Raw genomic sequence first — 20,642 nt, 5'->3', positions numbered from 1 at the left:
GCTAATTTTTTGTAGTTTTAGTAGAGATGGGATTTCACTGTGTTGGCCAGGATGGTCTCGATCTCCTGACCTCGTGATTCACCCGCCTCAGCCTCCCAAAGCATTGGGATTACAGGTGTGAGCCACCGCGCCCAGTTGACTAGTTCTTCTAGACTAGTTTTTACTCTCCATTTCCACTGGGTGGTATATAATGGATTCTCAATGAATGTGAACTTAATATTACAGAAAACAAAAGCTAACATTTGCCATATGCAACGTCTTAGCTTGGCACAGCACACACAACTCATTTCACAATACAAAAATAAAACTAATTATTGCTTCAATTTTACAGATTATGAGACAGACTCGGAGAAATTAGGTAACTCCTCCAAGTTAGGCTCCAAGTTAATATCAGACTCTAAAACCAACACTCTTTACAACTATGAATCCCAAGTCCAAAAATAAACTTTTACAAACCCTTTTGGTTGAGAGAAGCAAGAGTCTTTTCTACGTGATGTCATGCCTGGACTACAGTTTGAAACTGCTCTCAAGACCCACTTGAAACCGGATTCAGCTAGTGTTGCTCTTTCAGTCTCAAAAATCTCTCTTCTCTATGCTGGATACAGGGCATCCTACAGTCCCTCTCCTGGGAATCTCCGTAATAAATTAATTCAAATGAAAATGTATGTGGTTAGTGATGTGTTTGCTTGATTTACAGACCTTTTACATGAAGTAGGAAGATATTTAGAGTTGATTAAATACCGTATTATTTCCACAAAACTTTGACAAGTCCATATTTAGATATGCGATCTCATTTTACAGAAAATCAGGTATCACTGACTTAGAGTTTGTTTGAAGGAAGTAAACTCCTTTGTCTGAAAACTTCCCATATTAAAGATATTTAATATCTGATGAAGTATTATAACATTAATTTCATCACACTCCCAACTGTACATTTTATAGTCACTTCAGTAGTTCTCAAGCTTCCTATAAACAGGAAGCTTACAAAGAGCTGGGATTCCCAGGCCATACTCAGAGAATTCTGATGCAATTGCTATGGTATCGGGCCTAGGAACCTACTGTTTAGTAAGCATCCAAGGTAATTCTGAACCACATTTTGAAAAAATTGTATTTGAAATAAAAAATTCAAGTACATATTTTTCAAATATTCCACATGAATAACTCAAATAATACGGTCAAAAAGATGTAAATATTTAGGAAAACTAAGTGCATCATTGCCCTCTGGAACAGAGGCTGCTGTTTGTCACCTTGTTAAGTCTTTTGAAAGACTTGTCCTTTCTTTTAATCAAGCCATACAGCCAAGAGTTTGTATGTTCCCTGAGGCTTGGCAGGCACATTGACCTAATTATGTATAAGTGACAAAAAATTAGAACAAAGATATCCTAAAATGGCTTTAAAAGATTAAAAAGGAAGAAAATGAAAAAAATCATTGCCTAAAGATGCCTAACGCATCTTAAGGAATCTAAATTTGAGGGACATAGAAAGAGAGTAAAAGTCTCATTTTAAATCATGTCATTTAAACCTTGTGAGTCATGCATGTGCCTACCAATCTCTGCAGGCTCAGCAGCAGACTCACATTCTGACATCTCAATGATGAAACTCATCGTTTTTCATTTTTTCATCAGGTGCCCCACAAGGCAGCAATATATTATAGGCAAAGCGGTGGGGGGGGGGTGTATAGCCAGATTAATTTAGGTGACATGTAGGTGGAATTAATTCATAAATCAACTCTTCAGGTAGAAATGCTAGGAGACTTCAAAGGAACAGTACTGGATGGAAGAGAACCGACATCACAGATAGAATTGATGGGACACATATTGGACATGGGACATACAGTGGCTGATGTTATACAACAAAAGAATGTGATTGCTAAGAGAGGTTCCACCATGCCTTCCCTTTGGATCACCTTTCTTACCCAACATTTCTCAAACTTGCCTGATCATAACTCCTACCTAAGCAGGGTGGGAGGAAGAGGTGTTAAGTTCATATTCCTAGGCCCATCTTTGAGTGAAGAGGGGGCCTAGGAATCTATATTTCATGTAATTTTTAAAAATAGCATTCTGGCATTCCATTTTACCTTGGTGTGTGAGAAATTGCAGCAAATGTGGTCCTAATTGGTTATAATCTTGACAACTGGTTTTCAGTTAAAAAACTGGAAGGAAGACCTTAGAGATCCATCAAGCCTGGAACATTTCCCTTTATGGCTTAAGAAGCGAAAACATGGAATATTATGCAGCTATAAAAAAGCATGAGTTCATGTCCTTTGCATGTACATGGATGAAGCTGGAAACCATCATCCTTGGCAAACTTAACACAGGAACAGAAAACCAAACACCACGTTGTCACTCACAAATGGGACTTGAACAATGAGAACACATGGACACAGGGAGGGGACACAGGGAGGGGTGTGCTGCAAGGGGAGGGACAGCATTAGGACAAATACCTAATGTAGATGATGGGTTGATGGGTGCAGCAAACCACCATGGCACATGTATACCTATGTAACAAACCTACAATTTGTGCACATGTATCTTAGAACTTAAAGTATAATAATAAAAAAAAGTGAAAACACAGAAACTCAGATCCAGTGAAGTCATTTGCCCTTTGTTATACACAAGTCACAGATGTTTTCAAAAAACCAGCACCTCCTCACTATATTCAAATTTCAGTGAAATAAAAAATACACTGAATGTCTGATTCTGCGTATTTCTGACATCCATTTACAATACAATAAAGACTAGTTTTTAAGAAACATTTTACTTTCCCATCATGACCAAATAATACATGTTCATTGAAGGAAATACAGATAAGCAAAAAAAGAATTTTGTATTACCTATAACTCCACCATACTTGTTAACATCTTGTTAAACATATTTTCCGGTCCTTTAGCTGTTTATATGTAAATAAGTGCCCATTTGGGGGAACAAAAATGAAATCATATTCTTCATACTGTTTTGTGCTATAGTTTCCTACTTACTAGTATGGTTGTCAGCATTTTCATATTATTTAATATTCTAGACCTTTATGGCAATATATTCTATTGCACGAATGTATCATTTATTTATCCATTCCTCTATTTTTAGACCTTTAAAAGGTGTCTTTTACAACTTCCTATAACAAGGTTTACTAACAATCTTACAAAATATATATTTTAAAGTATCATAATTTCTTGGTGTCTAATCAAATATATACACCAAAAAATGAATAAAAATTGTTTACCTTCCAAGCTATAAATTTCCAGTTCCTCCTCTCTGCCCTCATACAACATGATCTTTCTACTCAGGAAATCCACTAGTGAAGTTTCTTCAAACATCTTGCTCAGAAATTAACAAAAAAGCCAGGCACAGTGGCTTGTGTTGGTAATCCCAGCTACTCAGGAAGCTGAGGTGGGAGGATCACTTCAGCCGGGAGGTTGAGGCTGCAGTGAGCTACAATCCTGCTGCTGCACTCCAGCCTGGGCAACAGAGCAAGATCCTTCATCTTTAAAAAAATAATAAAGTAAAAAAGAAATAAAAGAAGTCCAAATGTGGCAAAAGTCCAGGTCTACTGATGCCAGCCTGTATTATTAACACCCTTTGACAACTACATCACACTTGTGATGCTAAGCACATAATTTTTTAAAATCACAAATCTTTTCATATGAGTTGCATTCAAACAAAGCTTATGCATTTATTTTTCACCTAAAGGTGTGTGCACCAATTCCTCTTAAACACGACACTTTTAATCAACCTTGTATCCATCTTTCTCATATCTATTCACTACCCTGCCAGAGCCCCAAGGGAAAAACAGTATCTGAAGAAATTCCTGACCTGAAGGATTTGATCACCTGCCTTCAGGTGACTGAGCATAAGAAGGTACCAATACCAATGTTCTTATGACAGTGCAGTATGTATTGACCATCACAAGAATATGCTGAGATAAACCACTGCACCTCCTATTATGGTTTGCTGAGAAAGCAGTAGAACAAAACTAGCCAGCTTACCCAGCTATTTGTGCCGAAAGACTGCAGGATCTGAGGTACTCCCTGACTGTATCTCTCAAGTTGACAGGAATATGATACATGAATAGTGGTACTAAATGTAGGCTGAACAACACTTGGCACTGACCCTGAAAAGCAAAATTAAATTGTTCTTAAAAATCAGCTTTATAGATGTATACTTTAAATAGAATAAAATTCATAAGTTGGGAGGATAGATTAGATGACTTCTGACAAAGATGGACAGTTGTGCAACCATCACAAAAATGATATAGGGTATTTCTATTAACCACAAAATTCCTTGTCACCTTGCCAGCGAATACTTTTACTCTACCTGTGGCACCTAGTAACTACTACTCTGCTTTCTATCACTATAGTTTTGCCTTTTCAAAAATTTTGTGTAACTAGAATTATACAGTAAGTAGCATTTTGAGACTGACTTCTACTTAGCAAAATTGAGATTTATCCATGTTGTTGAATGTATATTCCTCTATATTATTAGTATTCCATTGTAAAGATGTACAAAAATTTGTTGATGCTTTCAACAGTTGATGTTTGAATTTTTTTCCAGTTCGTGACTATTATAAACTGCTACGAACATCTGTATACAGGCCTTGCTGTGATCATTTTCTCTTGGTTACATGTCTGTAAGTGGAAATGCTGGGTTGTGTAGTAAGGGTAACTTAAGAAAGGGTTAAAATGCAAAATAGCTCTACTATTTTATGTTCCCATCAGCTATCTATGATAGTTCCAGCTGCTTCACATTCTCACCATCATTTGGTATTACCAGTCATATCTTCCTGATAGTGTCTGTTCTTTTTTCTTTTTTTTTGAGACGGAGTCTCGCTCTGTCACCCAGGCTGGAGTGCAGTGGCGGGACCTCAGCTCACTGCGAGCTCCACCTCCCGGGTTTACGCCATTCTCCTGCCTCAGCCTCCCGAGTAGCTGGGACTACAGGCGCCTGCCACCTCGCCCGGCTAGTTTTTTGTATTTTTTTTTAGTAGAGACGGGGTTTCACCGTGTTAGCCAGGATGGTCTTGATCTCCTGACCTCGTGATCCGCCTGTCTCGGCCTCCCAAAGTGCTGGGATTACAGGCTTGAGCCACCGCGCCCAGCCCTGTTCAATTCTTTTACCCATTTATTTTATACTGTCGTCTTACTGACTTTCTCAACAATTAGCTTTATATTCCAGATGCAAGTCCTTTATTGGATGTGTCTTTTGTAAATATTTTCTCCTAAGTCTGTGCCTCATTTTTTCTTCCTTTATTTTTTTTTGAGACGGAGTCTCACCGTTGCCCAGGCTGGAGTTCAGTGCCATCATCTCAGCCCACTACAAGTTCTGCCTCCCAGGTTCAAGTGGTTCTCCTGCCTCAGCCTCCCCAGTAGCTAGGATTACAAGAGTGCACCACCATGCCTGGCTAATTTTTGTATTTTTAGTAGAGATGGGGTTTCACCATGTTGGCCAGGCTGGTCTTGAACTCCTGACCTCAAGTCATTTGTTCACCTCGGCCTCCCTAAGTGCTGGGATTACTGGTGTGAGCCACCATGCCCGACCCAGTTTTTCATTTTTTAAATGATATATCTTAAAGATAAGAAGTTTTTGGATGAAGTCCAATTTGTTTTTCATAGTGAGTGCTTTTTGTGTTCGAAGAAATCTTTGCCTAACCAAGAGAGAAGTTTCTCCAAAGTGTTTTATAGTTTTCACTGTAGCATTTAGATTTATATCAATTTTAGTATATATTGTGAGGACAATTTTAGTATATAGTGTGGCCATCACAAGAAGATGCTGAGATAAACCGCTGCACCTCCTATTATGGTTTGCTGAGAAAGCAGTAGAACAAAACCAGCCAGCTTGCCCAGGTATTTGTACTGAGTATCTGCAGGATTTGAGGTACTCCCTGACTGTATCTCTCAAGCTGACAGGAATATAATAGATGAATAGTGGTACTAAATGTAGGCTGAACAACCCCTGGAACTGACCCTGAAAAGCGAAAATAAATTGTTTTTATAGTTTTTAAATCGTTTTTAATACTTTTATAAATTGTTTTTATAGTATGTTATATATTAGGTATAACGTATATATAAAGCTATATATGACTGGGTGCAGTGGCTCGTCCCTGTAATCCAAGCACTTTGGAAGGCCGAGGCAGGAGGATCACTTGAGGTCAGATGTTCGAGACCAGCCTGGCCAACATGGTGAAACCCCACTCTACTTAAAAAAATAAAAATAAAAAGTTAGCCAGGTGTGGTGGTGCATGCCTGTAATCCCAGGTACACCAGAGGCTGAGGCAGGAGAATCGCTTGAACCTGGAGGCAGAGGTTGCAGTGCGCCAAGATCATGCCACTGCACTCAGCCTGGGCGACAAAGCGAGACGCCATCTAAAAAATGAATAAATAAGGCTATATATACATGTATATATAAAGCTCGAGGTATTTTTTATTTTGTACATGAATGTCCAATTGATCCAGCAAGTTATCAAAAAGACATCCATTACCCCCATTAAACTGCCTTGGCACATTTATTGAAAACCAATTAAAGAGAAATGTATAGGTCATTTTCTGGACTCATTCATATATTCCACTAATCCACGTCTATCGTTTTTTGGTTTTGTCTTTAGACAGGTTCTCACTCTGTTACCCGGGCTGGAGTGCAGCAGTGCCATCATGGCTCATTGCAGCCTCGAACTCTTGACCTCAAGCGATCCTCCTATCTTGACCTGCCAAAAAGCTGGAATTGTAAGTATGAGCCTCTGTGATTGACCCCATGTCTATCCTTGTGGGAATACCACACTGTGTTGACTAATGTAGTCTGAAAATCAAGTAACATAAGGCCTCAATTTTTTGAAGTTAAAATTGTTTTGACAGCTAGGTGTGGTGGCTCATGCCTGTAATCTCAACGCTTTGGGAGGCTGAGGGGAGGAGGATGGCTTGAGGCCAGGAGTTCAAGATCAGCCTGGACAACACAGTGAGAATCCCCGTCTCTAAAAACAAAACAAAAAAATTAAGTATCCAGGTAGTGTGGTGCACACCTATAATCCTAGCTACTCAGGAGGCTCTACCCCATCTCTACAGGGAGGCAGAAGGATCACTTGAGCCCAAGAGTTCAAAGTTACAGTGAGCTATGATGGCACCACTGCATACCAACCTGGGTGACAGAGTGGACGTCTGTCTCCAAAAACAAAAAATAAAAAATAAAAATAAATTTAAAAAATATTTTGACTATTCTATCCTTTTGATTTCTATATAAATGTTGGGACCACCCTGTCAATTTCTATTTTTAAGAACCTGCTAGGATATTGAGAATGCATTGAATCTATCATAAATGTGGGTAGAATAGTATTTTATTGTCTTTCAATCCAGTAATATGCTAAATCTCCATTATTTCTGTCTTAACCAATAAGTACGACTCAGGTTTTCTGCAGACATCCTTTATTGGGCTAAGGAAATTCCCTCCTGTTTCCAGTTTAGGAAGAATACTAGTCTGTAGTTTGAATTTCTTGTAATGGGTTTTTCTGGGTTTTTGTTATCAGAGTAATGCTGGAATCGTAAATTAAGTTGGGAAATGTCCCATCTTGTTCTATTTGATAAAAGAGTTTGTATAAACTTGGTATTCTCTCTTAATGCTTGGTACAGTTTGCTATAGAACCCTTCTAGGCTAAGAATTTTCTGGGTAAGAAGGTAAACAATTTCTTTTAAGAGATAAAAGACTGTTTTCCAGTTCTGTATAATCTTGCGTGAGCTTTGGCACCTGTGTCTTTCAAAGAATTATCTATTCCATCTAAGTTGCCAAATGTATTCGTCTGATCTACATATATTTTCTTATCATTTTGATACCTACAGAATTTGTGGTAATATTCCCTCATTCATTCCAGATATTAGTTACTTGTGTCTTCCCACATTTTCTAGTGTAACTGGATAGATATTTTTCAGTTGTACTAATCTTTAACTAGATCAGCTCTGATTCCATTTATTTTGCTTTCTGTATCATTAATTTCTATTATCTTTATATTCCATATGCATAATTTGCTCATTTTCTAATTTCTGAGAAAAACTTCATTAAAAATTTTTATTTCCTAAAATGAACTTTTTTTCCCCGTAGCCATTGCTTTAGCTGTATCCCATGAATTTTTTTTTTCACGCTACTTCCCATGAATTTTTTTCTTTTCATTCATATTTCCTATCTGACTCATGGATTATTTTAAACTGTTTTTCAGCCAGGCGTGGTGGCTCACACCTGTAATCCCAGCACTTTGGGAGGCCAAGGTGGGTGGATCACCTGAGGTCAGGAGTTTGAGACCAGTCTGGCCAACATGGCCCATTTCTACCAAAAACACAGAAATTAGCTGGGTGTGGTGGCAAGCGCCTATAGTCCCAGTTACTCGGGAGGCTGAGGCAGGAGAATTGCTTGAACCGAAGAGGCAGAGGTTGCAGTGAGCCGAGACTGCGCCACTGCACTCCAGCCTGGGTGACACAGTGAGACTCCATCTCAGAAAACAGTAATAAAATGTGATTTTTATAGCTGGGCACAGTGGTTCACACCTGTAATCCCAGCACTTTGGGAGGCCAAAGTGGGCAGAATGCTTGAGCTCTGGAGGTTGACACCAGCCTGGGAAACGTGGGGAGACCCCATCTATACAATAAGTACAGAAATTAGCCGGGCATGGTGGCATATGCCTGTAGTCCCAGCTACTCAGGAGGGTCACTTGAGTGCAACAGATCAAGGCTGCAGTGACCCATGATTGCATCACAGCACTCCAGACTGGGCAACACAGGAAGACCATCTTGGCAGGAAAAAAAAGTTGTTTAACATCAGAATGTTTGACATTCATCCAGATAATTTTGTTATTTTCATTAGTTCTGGTGTGATCACAGAAAATACTTTAAATAACTTCGGACTTCTTGAATTTGAGACTTGTTTCATGGCCCAGCATATTAGGTCTATCTTCATGAACAGTAAATGTAAGCTTGAAATGAATGTGTGTTTTATTGTTTGGCTAAACAAATTATGTCAATTAGATTAAGTTGTTAAATTGTTCAGGTCTTCTAGACCCTAACTTTTTTTCAATCTATCAATTATAAGACTTTTGAAATATCCCACAGATCTAATTCTCTTTCCCATTCTATCAGCTTTTATGTGTTTTGCAGCCCTTTTATTAGGTATGTAAGAATTAAAATTATTTCCTCATGATGAGTTAATGAGATTGCCAACATGAAATATCCTTGATTATTCCTGGTAACATTTGTTGATCTTAACGACATTTTATGGAACTAACATAGCCACCCCCCCCCCCAGCTGTCTTTGGATTAAATGTTGGCATAAAATTAGGTATTCTTTTTTTATCCAATCTGATATCTACCTTTTGTGATGTTTAGACCATTTTCATAAATATGATTGGATTAAAATCTTACCTGCTTCATAGTTGTTCGCATGAACTTTGTTCTTTCCTTTTCTCACTATTTTTGGATTGAGTTCTGTCTTTTTAAAATTATTCCTGGCCGGGCATGGTGGTGGCTCACGCCTGTAATCCCAGCACTTTGAGAGGCCGAGGCGGGCGGATCATGGTAAAACCCCGTCTTTACAAAAAAATACAAAAATCAGCCAGGCCTGCTGGTGCAGGCCTGTAATCCCAGCCACTCGGGAGGCTGAGGTATCTCTTCAACCAGGAGGTGGAGGTTGCAGTGAGCTAAGATCACACCACTGCACTCCAGCAGGAATAACAAAGCGAGGCTCCCTCTCACAAAAAAAAATAAAATAAAATAAAATAAATTCCACCTTATTGACTAATTAGCTGTACTTCATTTTCTTTTTCAGTCTTAGTAATTGCTAGGATTTATAATATACAGTAAATAGGCCAGGCGCGGTGGCTTACACCTGTAATCCCAGCATTTTTGGAGGCCGAGGTGGGCAGATCACCTAAGGTCAGGAGTTCAAGACCAGCCTGATCAACATGGAGAAACTCCGTCTCCACTAAAAATACAAAAAAAAAATAGCAGGGCCTGTTGGCGCATGCCTGTAATCCCAGCTACTCAGGAGGCTGAGGCAGGATAATCGCTTGAACCTGGGAGGTGGAAGTTGCAATGAGCTGAGATCATGCCATTGCACTCCAGCCTGGGCAACAAGAGTGAAACTGCCTTAAAAAAAAAAAAAAAAAAAAAACCCGCAATAATAATATACAGTTAATCTTCAAATAAGATTATGCTACTTCACATAGAGCATTAAGAATGTTGCAGGCCGGGAGTGATGGCTCACACCTGTAATCCCAACACTTTGGGAGGCCGAGGCAGGTGGATCATGAAGTCAAGAGATCGAGACCAACCTGGCCAACATGGTGAAACCCTGTCTCTATTAAAAACACAAAAATTAGCTGGGCGTGGTGGCATGCACCTGTAGGGTTTTGTTTTTTCCCAGAGAGCAGTAAATTATGGCGAGAAGCCCCATGCCCAGCATCGTGCCAGAGAGATGGACTAAAGGGTCCAGATACAAAAGCTCACTCAGCTCAGCATAGTTAGGCAGCAAATAAGTTGATTTAGAACTGGCAGTTACTCCAAGTTCCAATAAGGGGTAAGATGGAACACATCAGTGGATACAAAAAGCAATACAAATTCAGCAGATGGAAAGGCAAACATATGAGCAGGTATTTATAGAAAAAATGGCATATCCAAGACCCAGCAAAGGGCAAACAAGGACCAGGCATACTTCTAACACTTGGCTGTTATGTCAACACTTTTGTATATAGGCATCATGTAGAAAGAAAGAATAAATGGGACAATCTCTGAGTTGACTGAGAACACTTTCTTGAGTTAACTGACAGAAAACTTTGAATTGGCTATTTTTTCCTAAAATAAGTTGACATGAGGAAAGAAAACCCAGATAAAAATTGAGTTTAGAAATCACAATAATAAAACTGGTGTTACAAAACTGGTGGTACAAAAGCAAAAAAAACAAAAAACAAAAAACAAAACAAACAAAAAAAACGGTGGAATTCTACTTTAAAAAGATAGAAACACATACGTCGTATGCTCAAAAAATATTAGCAGACCTACCATGTACCAGAAAGATTGAAAAATAAAAATTTGCAGTGATAATCTTTGCAGAATGAGACTGTGACTTTTTTTCTATCCTTCTATTTAAAATAAAAATATTTGATTTCTCCCTGGAAGTTTTCTTTTTTTATTTTAATGTATTTATGGGTTAGAACATGGCCAAGGTGTGGATAAAAGAAACTTTTGAGCTTACAGTTTCAGCTAGCATTGTCAGGTTGGTGGGGAAAGCAGTTTATTCTGTCTCAAAACCTTCCCCCCTCCCTGAGACAGAATCTCGTCTGTCGACCAGGATGGACTGGTGTGATCTCGGCTCACTGCAACCTCAGCTTCCCAGGTTCAAGTAATTCTCCTCTTCAGCCTCCAGAGTAGCTGGGGTTACAGGTGCACACCATCATGCCCAGCTTATTTTTGTATTTGTAGTACAGAAGGGCTTTTGCCATGTTGGCCAGGTTGGTCCGGCCTCAAATGATCTGCCTGCCTCGGCCTCCCAAAGTGCTGGAATTACAGGTATGAACCACCATGCCCAGCTAATGCCTCAAAACTTTTTAAAACATTTTCTTTAGTTTTTTGGGGTTTTTTTTTGTTTTTTTTTTTTTTTTTTATGTGTGTGTGTGACTCTAGCCAAAGATAATGTCTCAAAACACTTGCTAAAGTGAATGCCTTAAATTAAATGGCCAAATGTTTACATTCTCAGGAAGGAAAGGAGTTATGGAGGGATTTGCAGGGGTCACCATTTCAAAGTACCCAGTACCAGACCATACTAAACCTGGCTAAAAGCATCCAGAGTAAGTGTTGTTTAATGCTCAGTCCATGTTCAGGGGAAAAACAGTTATTACTGATTCTACTAAATGTTGACTGCAAGGCCAGCAACTATAGGAAGTATAAAAGCATTATGCTTCTGTGTTGAGGAAATTTATTATCTAGTTGAGAAAATAACAGAGTGCTAAAACTGCAAGTGAAAAGGCTACAGAAATCCAGAGAGGAGCATCAATTAAAGAAGGGTAGAGAAAGCAACAGAACTGGTTGGCAAATGATATGTTTCAGGAATAATTTACTGCTCTCTGACGCATATGGAAAGGCGAGGCATATGGAAAATGGGAGAGAAAAAGTGGTATCTTCCTAGACAGCAAAATGAGGAAATATTGAGCAGGAAATTTACCAGATTCACAAATTCCAAAAAGTTCAGAGAACAACTGAAATGACTGAAATGAACGTTGGTTTTGGAACAAGTTAGGCTGGACTCAAATCCCAACTCTGCCTCCCTAATAGGTAGATGCCCTTGAATAAGCTTACTCCCCCCGTGAAATGTTTCTCCCAGTTTGTGACTTGTCTTCTCATTCTTGTCATTGTCTCTTGACATTGAGCATTACTTTTAAATATTAATGAAGCCTAATTTCTTTCTTTCTTTCTTTCTTTTTTTAAATAGATCAGCCTAGCTGGCTGCTGAGCAGAAACTCCCCTCAGTTCCTTGCTGTGTGGGCTTTCCCAACATGGTAATTTGCTTCATCAAAGTCAGCAAGGGAGATAGTCTGCCAGCAAGAAGTGACATACCCATAACGATGATTAGAAGGAATTTTCTCAAGGGGAAGGCATTACAAAATGTTATAAACATCAAGAGGCACAGGAGTCATCAGGGGTCATCTTAGAGGCATGTTCTTTACACATCTTAAACAGACTAAGGTTTATTTCAGGGGGCTGAGGGAACCTAGACCATCCAAGTTTTTGGCCATGAGTGTCCCCAAAAGTATAGGAATTATTCTTGGTCAGAAATGTTTTCTAAGCTGTGAAAACATCTACCTAAATATGGGATTATTATAAGAATTAAATAACATAAGGTGTAAGATTGAATCACACTAAGTTGCAGTTTGTATAAGTAAACAACAGTTAAATATCAGCAATTTCATATGGTTCTTAAAGAACATACAGTCTGTCGTGTGGTAGGTACTCAATATTTGCTGAACTACACTACCTTATTCCATGAAGGAAATGAACTTCATTTAAAAAGAAAAATCTTACCAGAGGGCACCATGTTTTCTGTACAGCTCTTAAAGGTCTAAATTTACATACTGGCTCAGTCACTTACTAGTGGAGTGGCATCAAATCAGTTACTTAACCTTTCTAAAGTGTGTAAAGTGAAGATACTTACCTATTCTGTTCATGATTCTTTACAGGACTAAAACACTCTCACAGGGTAGATTATCAGATTGTAACTAATATTAAGATTTGTAAGAAGTATTTGACATAAACCAATTAGAATAAAATCAAGAACATGAAACCAACTCTAAACTAAAATTTGAGGAAAATGCTGAGGTTGACAAAGTAGGTTCGCAAAACAAATGAGCACAGCTGTACTCAATTTTCATAGTGGTCCTAAGGGATTCTAGTAGTTACCTAAAAAAAAATTTTTTTTTAATTTTGCATTTTCAAAAGCTGTAGTTTTGAATCACATCAGCTTTCACTGAACTGTCTAGGACTTTCACATATATAATCTCTAAGTATTTGTATAATTTGTATTATATGTTACATGGCCTAAGCATCATCCATGAAGTTGACCACCCTGTTTATACATTTAAACTTAAGGTAATGATTCTAAAACTTTTATTCTGGGACATATTCTTTCTTGCTTTCCTCCTACATCCACAACATTTACCACATAAAAGGGTTTGTGGTGTTACTTTTAATAATATATTCTACAATCCTACCTTGAGCTAAAAAAAAATTTGTAAAGATCACATAATCTCTGAAGAGTTTCCCGGGAAGAATTTAGCTAAACAATTCCTGATGAATGGTGATCTCCCCTTTTCTTCACCAAAATTTCTCATGACTGTGTGATTTTACGTTCCTGAAGTTGCATGAGTTAAGTTTTTTCCAGGGTCCAGACTCATTAATGTGTGTTTAAAACTATCCATCTAATCTTTATCATATCTATCTATCTATCTATCTATCTATCTATCTATCTATCTATCTATCTATCTATCTATGTTTTTGTAGAGATGGGGTCTCACTTTGTTCTCCAGACTGGTCTTGAACTCCTGGCCTCAATTGATCCTCCCACCTCAGTCTCCTAAACTGTTGATATCACAGGTGTAAGCCACCGCACTTGGCCTAAAACTATTGACTAAAACAGAAAACAGCTCCTCACCATCACATAGAGTATGTTCCTTCTCAAATATAAAGATACAGTCAACTCTTTTAGATTCAACGTTTTTTTAACTTAACTTTTCCTCCAAATCCAATTTCCTCAAATCGACATTCATGTCTGCCACTTACCTTGAACTTTTTCTCCTCTTTTATGTTTGGGGTCCAAAATCAAGAACAATACTCTAGAAAGACTTACAATGATGAGTATGTGTGCGAATGCCGCAAAACACTGTTAGGACAAGCAATTCCCCTCCCCTCACATACTGTATGTATAATGCCGGATTATTACCCTCAGCAAGTACACGGCAGTTAGCAGTGTTTCTATTTCCAAGAGTTATTTATCATGAGAACTCATTGATTTTCATGAATGAAAGTACATCATAGATAGAGATGACCAACCTATCATTAGTTTTTCAATGGTTTAGTAAATGTTGTTGGTCAACCATTCTACAGATCTAATTCACCCAAAAATAGTATTTAAAAAACAATGACTTTTTTCTTAAAAAGAGGGAGAAGACATTGGTTGAAAATAACAACAAAATGGAAGAAGCTGCAACCTTTCTGTTGACATCTGATTAAATAAACTCAGATTGAAGTTTTTTTTTTTTTAAGGACTGCATAATTTGCCCTACTATATACAAAGGAACCTCATTCAAGAAGAAACTAAAAAAAAAAAAATTTTATTAACAATTTGTTGGTGAAAAAGAAAACAATGTCTTTACATACATGTTTACAAAATATTTCTATAAAATAATTGTTTTCCTTTCCTTTTAAAAGATTTTTTTTCATTTAGCAAAAGATTGAAACATTATTTACCACAAGCAATGAAACCCAGCACTTTTATATAAACGGTTTTATCTTCCCTTCACCCGTTTCCTTAAATTCAATACTCTTACAGGCTACCTAAGTTGATAATAACATTTAGAAGGATGAGCATGTAGTATGATTAATGGTAGAACTGTTGTGTTAGGCGATAACGCTAAAGTTATAAGTGCTACTTGAGAATATAAAGGATCTGGAGGATTTTTTAGGGTGTGGGAACATAAAGCATTCTAGAATATCACAACCAAGGGAGAAAATGCCCAACACCATCCCTGCACTCAAACATGGGACTGCTAGGTCAGAGTATTCAATCAATTAAGCTATAGTCTCCATTTTTAAGTCATGGCAAAGGATATTAAAGAATGAAGAGATTATTTGCTATCAGAAGCTACAGACTTAGAGCTAGCTTAAAAAGCGAAAACCCAAGTTCCTCTCAGGTAAGCAACAATTCGTCAAGACTATAAAGCAGGCTTTTGTTATTGCTTCTAATACATAGAAGGGAAAATGCGAGAGAGAAGAGGATGGAAACAGACTGGTGTCTTCTATCTTCATTAGTATCTTTTATCTTAGATAAAATATCTTTTTCAATGATACCAGGTAATAAGTATTGCAGAATTTTAACCAGTAATACTACTATTGAAATATCTGTGTCAATTAACTTAAAACAGGGAGACAGGCAAGATATATCTTTGCATTTACTGCTATAGTTCCCAAATACACAGAGATCATTAAAATATACAGTATCTTTTCCCAGGGATAACCAATTTAATTTATGTTCAATAGTTTAGAGTTTTAAAAAGTATTTTGGCTATTCGTATTAATTGTCTTATATATTTCCATTTATGAACCTCATTATCTTCATTTGACAGAACATTATTTTTCATTGAACATGACGAAATTCCCATGATCAAAAATTTCAATGTCTTTTTTAAAAACAATCCATCTGTTACTTTCCTGAGAGTGTTCCTCAGCTGATTTGCAAATGAGTACAAAACTTGGTAAAAGTCTGTCATTTTATTCTTTAATATTGAGCACTGCAAGTTCTGTTATGAGAGAAGTAAAGTATCCCCATCATAATACTGTTCATCTTGGGCAGAAATACTCAAGTTTGTTGAAAATAACTCCACTTTCAAATATTAGTTATCCTAAATTTGTACAGACGGTGGTGGCAATGTTACCACTAAAAACAATTGTGGGGGGTTGGGGGGAAAGAACTGGGTTGAAGCTGGTAAGAACAGCTAAAGATTCTAACCAACAAGCTTTCTGTTACCACATATTATTGAAATCACTATAAAATTACTGCTAAACAATATTTTTCTAAAGCCATTTTGTCACATGAGTTGGGCACAGAAACCTCAAGCTATTACGTATGGACAAACGTTTCTTCGGTTTAAAAAGGTGAAATTCCAAGGAAAAACAAAAGAACATCTGTACCATATAAAAGCAGATACCACACACTGAACCAAAGTGCCTTTCAAGTAATAAACTAGTAATGACTTAAATACCACATATTTACCTACGTTTCTATCATGTAAAAATTAATTTAAGTCTCCATTTAAAAAATAAGCATAAATGAATTGTGAAAATAAAGCTGTAAATAATGCAAAAATCTCTAAGTTACACTTAAAATGTAAACTAGAATCAGGCAATTTTGAATCTAATATTAGCTCTACTGTAAATACCTGAGTGAACCATGATATCCTGTAGACACTGAGTCCCCAAACCTAAATTTCAGCATAAATTATTTTAGTACTAACAATTGGTTTAACTATCCCTAGTTAATAATGTAAACATTTAGTTCAAAATTGCTTGTTATTAAAAATAAATAAACGTGAAGATTTTTTAAATGGCAAACACACACACACACACATCAGGGACTAGATTACCGCAAGGTATAGTATTTTTTTCTAACACAAAAATAACAAAGAAAACCAGAAATTAGAAACTTATCTATAGCAATTATGGAGAACTGCTTTTTAAAATATAAATTTATAAACTATTTTAATTATTAAAACACTCACCATGGTTTTATCCAAGTTAGTTTTCTCTGACAACTGTACCAACTAGAGCTTCTAAGAATAGACTAACCTTGTTTGTTATTCATCAAAATAAAAACATCCACAGATACAACACTGTCAAATATAAGTAGCTGACATTAATAAAAGGAAGGAGGCACTTTTTAAACCTAATAAAGACCTGGTTGTACTTCAGTACTTAGTATAGGGGTATAAGTGGCCTGTGGTGATGAAATATATGTAAACTTTTGAAAAGAATAGACTTTTTCCGGCTTGTTTCACAAGTTATCACAAGACTGTTCACATTTAATACATGGATTCAGCTTCCAGCTAAGACTTTAAGAGGACATTTCCATTTTAAATCACACTATCTTAACACTCCTTATAGAAAGTATTTAGTGTTCAGGCCGGGTGTGGTGGCTCATGCTTGTCTGTAATCCCCTGCCTCTGGGAGGCAGAGAGGGGCAGATCATTTGAGGCCAGGAGTTCCCTGGCCAACATGGCAAAACCCATGTCTACAAAAATTAGCCAGACATGGTGGCACATGCCTGTAGTCCCAGTTACTCAGGAGGCTGACGCAGGTGAATCGCTTGAACCCCGGAGGCAGAGGTTGCAGTGAGCAGAGATTGTGCCACTGCACTCCAGCTTGGGTAATGGAGTAAGACTCCATCTCAAAAAAAAAAAAAAAAAAAAAAGGATTTAGTGTTCTGAGCTGGTTTTCTGAACACATTTTTTAAACTGTCTCTGGTTTTTAACACAGATTTTCAATTTACCATACTGAGATATTTGAGATGTCAAAGAACTATGAATTTAGTAATAAATTAGGTAGTTATTTGGATATAACATGTCTAAAAAAACAACAAGATTAATTTTCAATAGTACAAGTGATATTAACAGTTACTTAGACTGTAAGCTTATTTCAATGTGCCACTGTGGCGCTTTGGGGTGGGGACATTTTAAAGCACGTATGTCCCAGGAGAAAAGGCAACTTAATTCTTTATAACTAACATATTCTTCCCTTAAACCTTATTATCCAATCTAACCACGCAGGTGATCTTTGACGATTTCTAACAAATACAACCTCAAAGGTCAAGAAATGTCCTGCCATATATTCAAGAGAACATAGCAGAACCTGAAGGTACAACAAGGTAAATAAATGGACTCTATCTACACCAATATATATCTATATACATAGATATATAAAATATAGAGAGCAAAATATGTTTAAAGATGTTACTTTACAACCAGGATTATTATTATTGTTTGTTGCTGTTGTTTGAGACACAGTCTCACATTGTTGCCCAGGCTGGAGACAGTGGCGTGATTTTGACTCACTGCAAACTCTGCCTCCCAGGTTTAAGTGATTCTCCTGCCTCAGCCTCCTGAGTAGCTCAGATTACAGACGTATGCCATAACACCTGGCTAAAGACTTTGTATTTTTAGTAGAGATGAGGTTTTATAATGTTGGCCAGGCTGGTCTTGAACTCCTCAGGTGATCTGCCCACCATGGCATCCCAAAGTGCTCAAATTACAGGCGTGAGCCACCACACCGAACCCAGGATAACTAATTAAATATATTCTTTAAATGATCTGTTCTTATGGGAAAATGCTTGTGTACGCTAATCTTAGGATGATTCTATAAATAGGCTATAAGTTTCCTTAAATTTCATCTATGTTCCACCTCAAAAACCAAATAAATAAAAAATATACTTGAGACACTAAATCACAATTTTTACACAGGAAAAGAAACAAGAAAAGTGATACGCATTTCGCACATCAATTCTTAGAAAACATAAAAACCAGTACTTCCAATTTTAGAAACATGCTATCAAAGCTGCAAGTAAGAAACATAGACAAAAGCAACAAAAAATTCAAAGAGAATACTCCATAGAGGAACCCAACTCAGAACTGACTGCATATCCTCCTCATTCTTTGATTTACAACAGTGTAATCAACTTAGTGTAGACCTTGTTCAATTTATAAATTCCATATTCCTTAATCTTTAACAAAATCACACAAAAATTTTGTTTTAACAAAGATCACAGAATACTCTTTGATAAAATTATCCAGAAACTAAATCCATCCTTACAATCAATGTTAGGCAAGCCTAATCCTGCTCCCTGATGGTGAATAAGCCCTGGTAAAAAATGAGAAAGTTGGGTCCAACTACAGAATAATCTACAATTTTGGTTGAACTAAATTCCATGTTTTAAATCAATTCAATGAAAACAGATCATCAGTTTTGTCCTTAAGTCACTCATATAACCACCCTATGGTTAAATACTGTATGGTTATTAGAAACAAATCTTTCTACTAGATCTACTCTTACTGTATAGTTATTAGAAACAAATCTTTCTAGTAGATCTACTCTTTTAAAAAGTTAAATACTATACCATATTTTAAATACTCTACCATATTTAAAATACATGTTGGTGGCTCATGCCTGTAATCCCAGCTTAAGGGAGGCGAGGTGGGTGGATCACTTGAGGCCAGGAGTTCAAGACCAGCCTGGCCAACATGACAAAACCCCATCTCTACTAAAAGTATAAAAATTAACTGGGCATGGTGGTGCACATCTGTAATCCCAGCTACTATGGGCGCTGAGGCATGAGAATAGCTTCAGCCTGGGAGGAAGAGGCTGCAGTGAGCCAAGATCACTGCACTCCAGCATGGGTAATAGAGTAAGACTGTCTCAAAATAAATTTTAAAAATCAGAAGAACTGAATGTTTATCCTATATCTGATATTAACTAGCTAAACAAAGGGAAGTTATGAAATTTGTATGTGTCTCATGTACTGTAACAGTAAAATTAAGGTAACAATGTCTGGCCTGTAATCCTTGAGATTAAGAGAGCAGGGGAAATGTTGTGAATCAGATTTAAAAATGTTAAAGTACAATATGTTAAATAAATAAGGTGTTTTCATTCATGTCCTAAAAAGTCAAAGGTGGAAAGACCCTTAGAAGTAATATTATTCAATTCTAACTCACACTGATAAAGAAATAAACTCTAATCTAGAAATGAACAGTGACTCCTTCTAGCAAACCATTAGCAACTCACCAGCAAAGTTGTAAACAGATTCTAGTCCAGAATTTCTAGCAGTCCATAAGTATCTTTTTACTTGAGAGTTGGCTGGACATGTCATTGGGCATGCAGCTAAAGCACATTTTATTTAACTTTTTAAAATTTTTCAACACCTTCAAGTTATGGTAAACGCCATAGAACACTGCCAAATATGAGCTAGGAATCATGGGCCAACGGATTCAATTGTACCAGATAACTTACATTACCATTTATTTCATTTAGCATCATATATAGAGCCTAGGAATATTAAATTCTACCCTACTTTAAAATTACTAAGGGAGATGATTTCCATAATCAAAAACTGAAAATGAAAAGAGCCAATTAAAAGATGCTTCCATTGAAAAGGTTTATGCTTTCCTGACCTTTAGAAAACACTTCACATGAAGATTATCTTTTGTTCTCCTTGCTTCAAAATTCAATTCATTGAAACTGAACAAACAGCAACTTAATATCTATTCTGTGCTAAATTCAAATTGATAATAATTTTGTTTTCTTGAGATGGTCTCACTCTGTCACCCAGACTGGAGTCTGTGGTGGTGTGATCTCAGTTCACTGCAACTTC

The 20,642-nt window shown here is 37.1% G+C and overlaps 1 pseudogene; it reads right to left on the bottom strand.

Moving 5' to 3' along the window:
• The window catches only part of LOC105542632, a 32,002-nt pseudogene extending 19,427 nt beyond the window's left edge, over nucleotides 1-12,575 (bottom strand).
• Nucleotides 12,576-20,642: the final 8,067 nt, after the last annotated feature.

The sequence above is a fragment of the Mandrillus leucophaeus genome, unplaced genomic scaffold, assembly GCF_000951045.1.
Source record: "Mandrillus leucophaeus isolate KB7577 unplaced genomic scaffold, Mleu.le_1.0 Scaffold264, whole genome shotgun sequence".
Classification (NCBI taxonomy): Eukaryota; Metazoa; Chordata; class Mammalia; order Primates; family Cercopithecidae; genus Mandrillus; species Mandrillus leucophaeus.
Note: the sequence above shows the minus strand (reverse complement) of the source record. Positions and strands in the feature narration are given on the sequence as shown.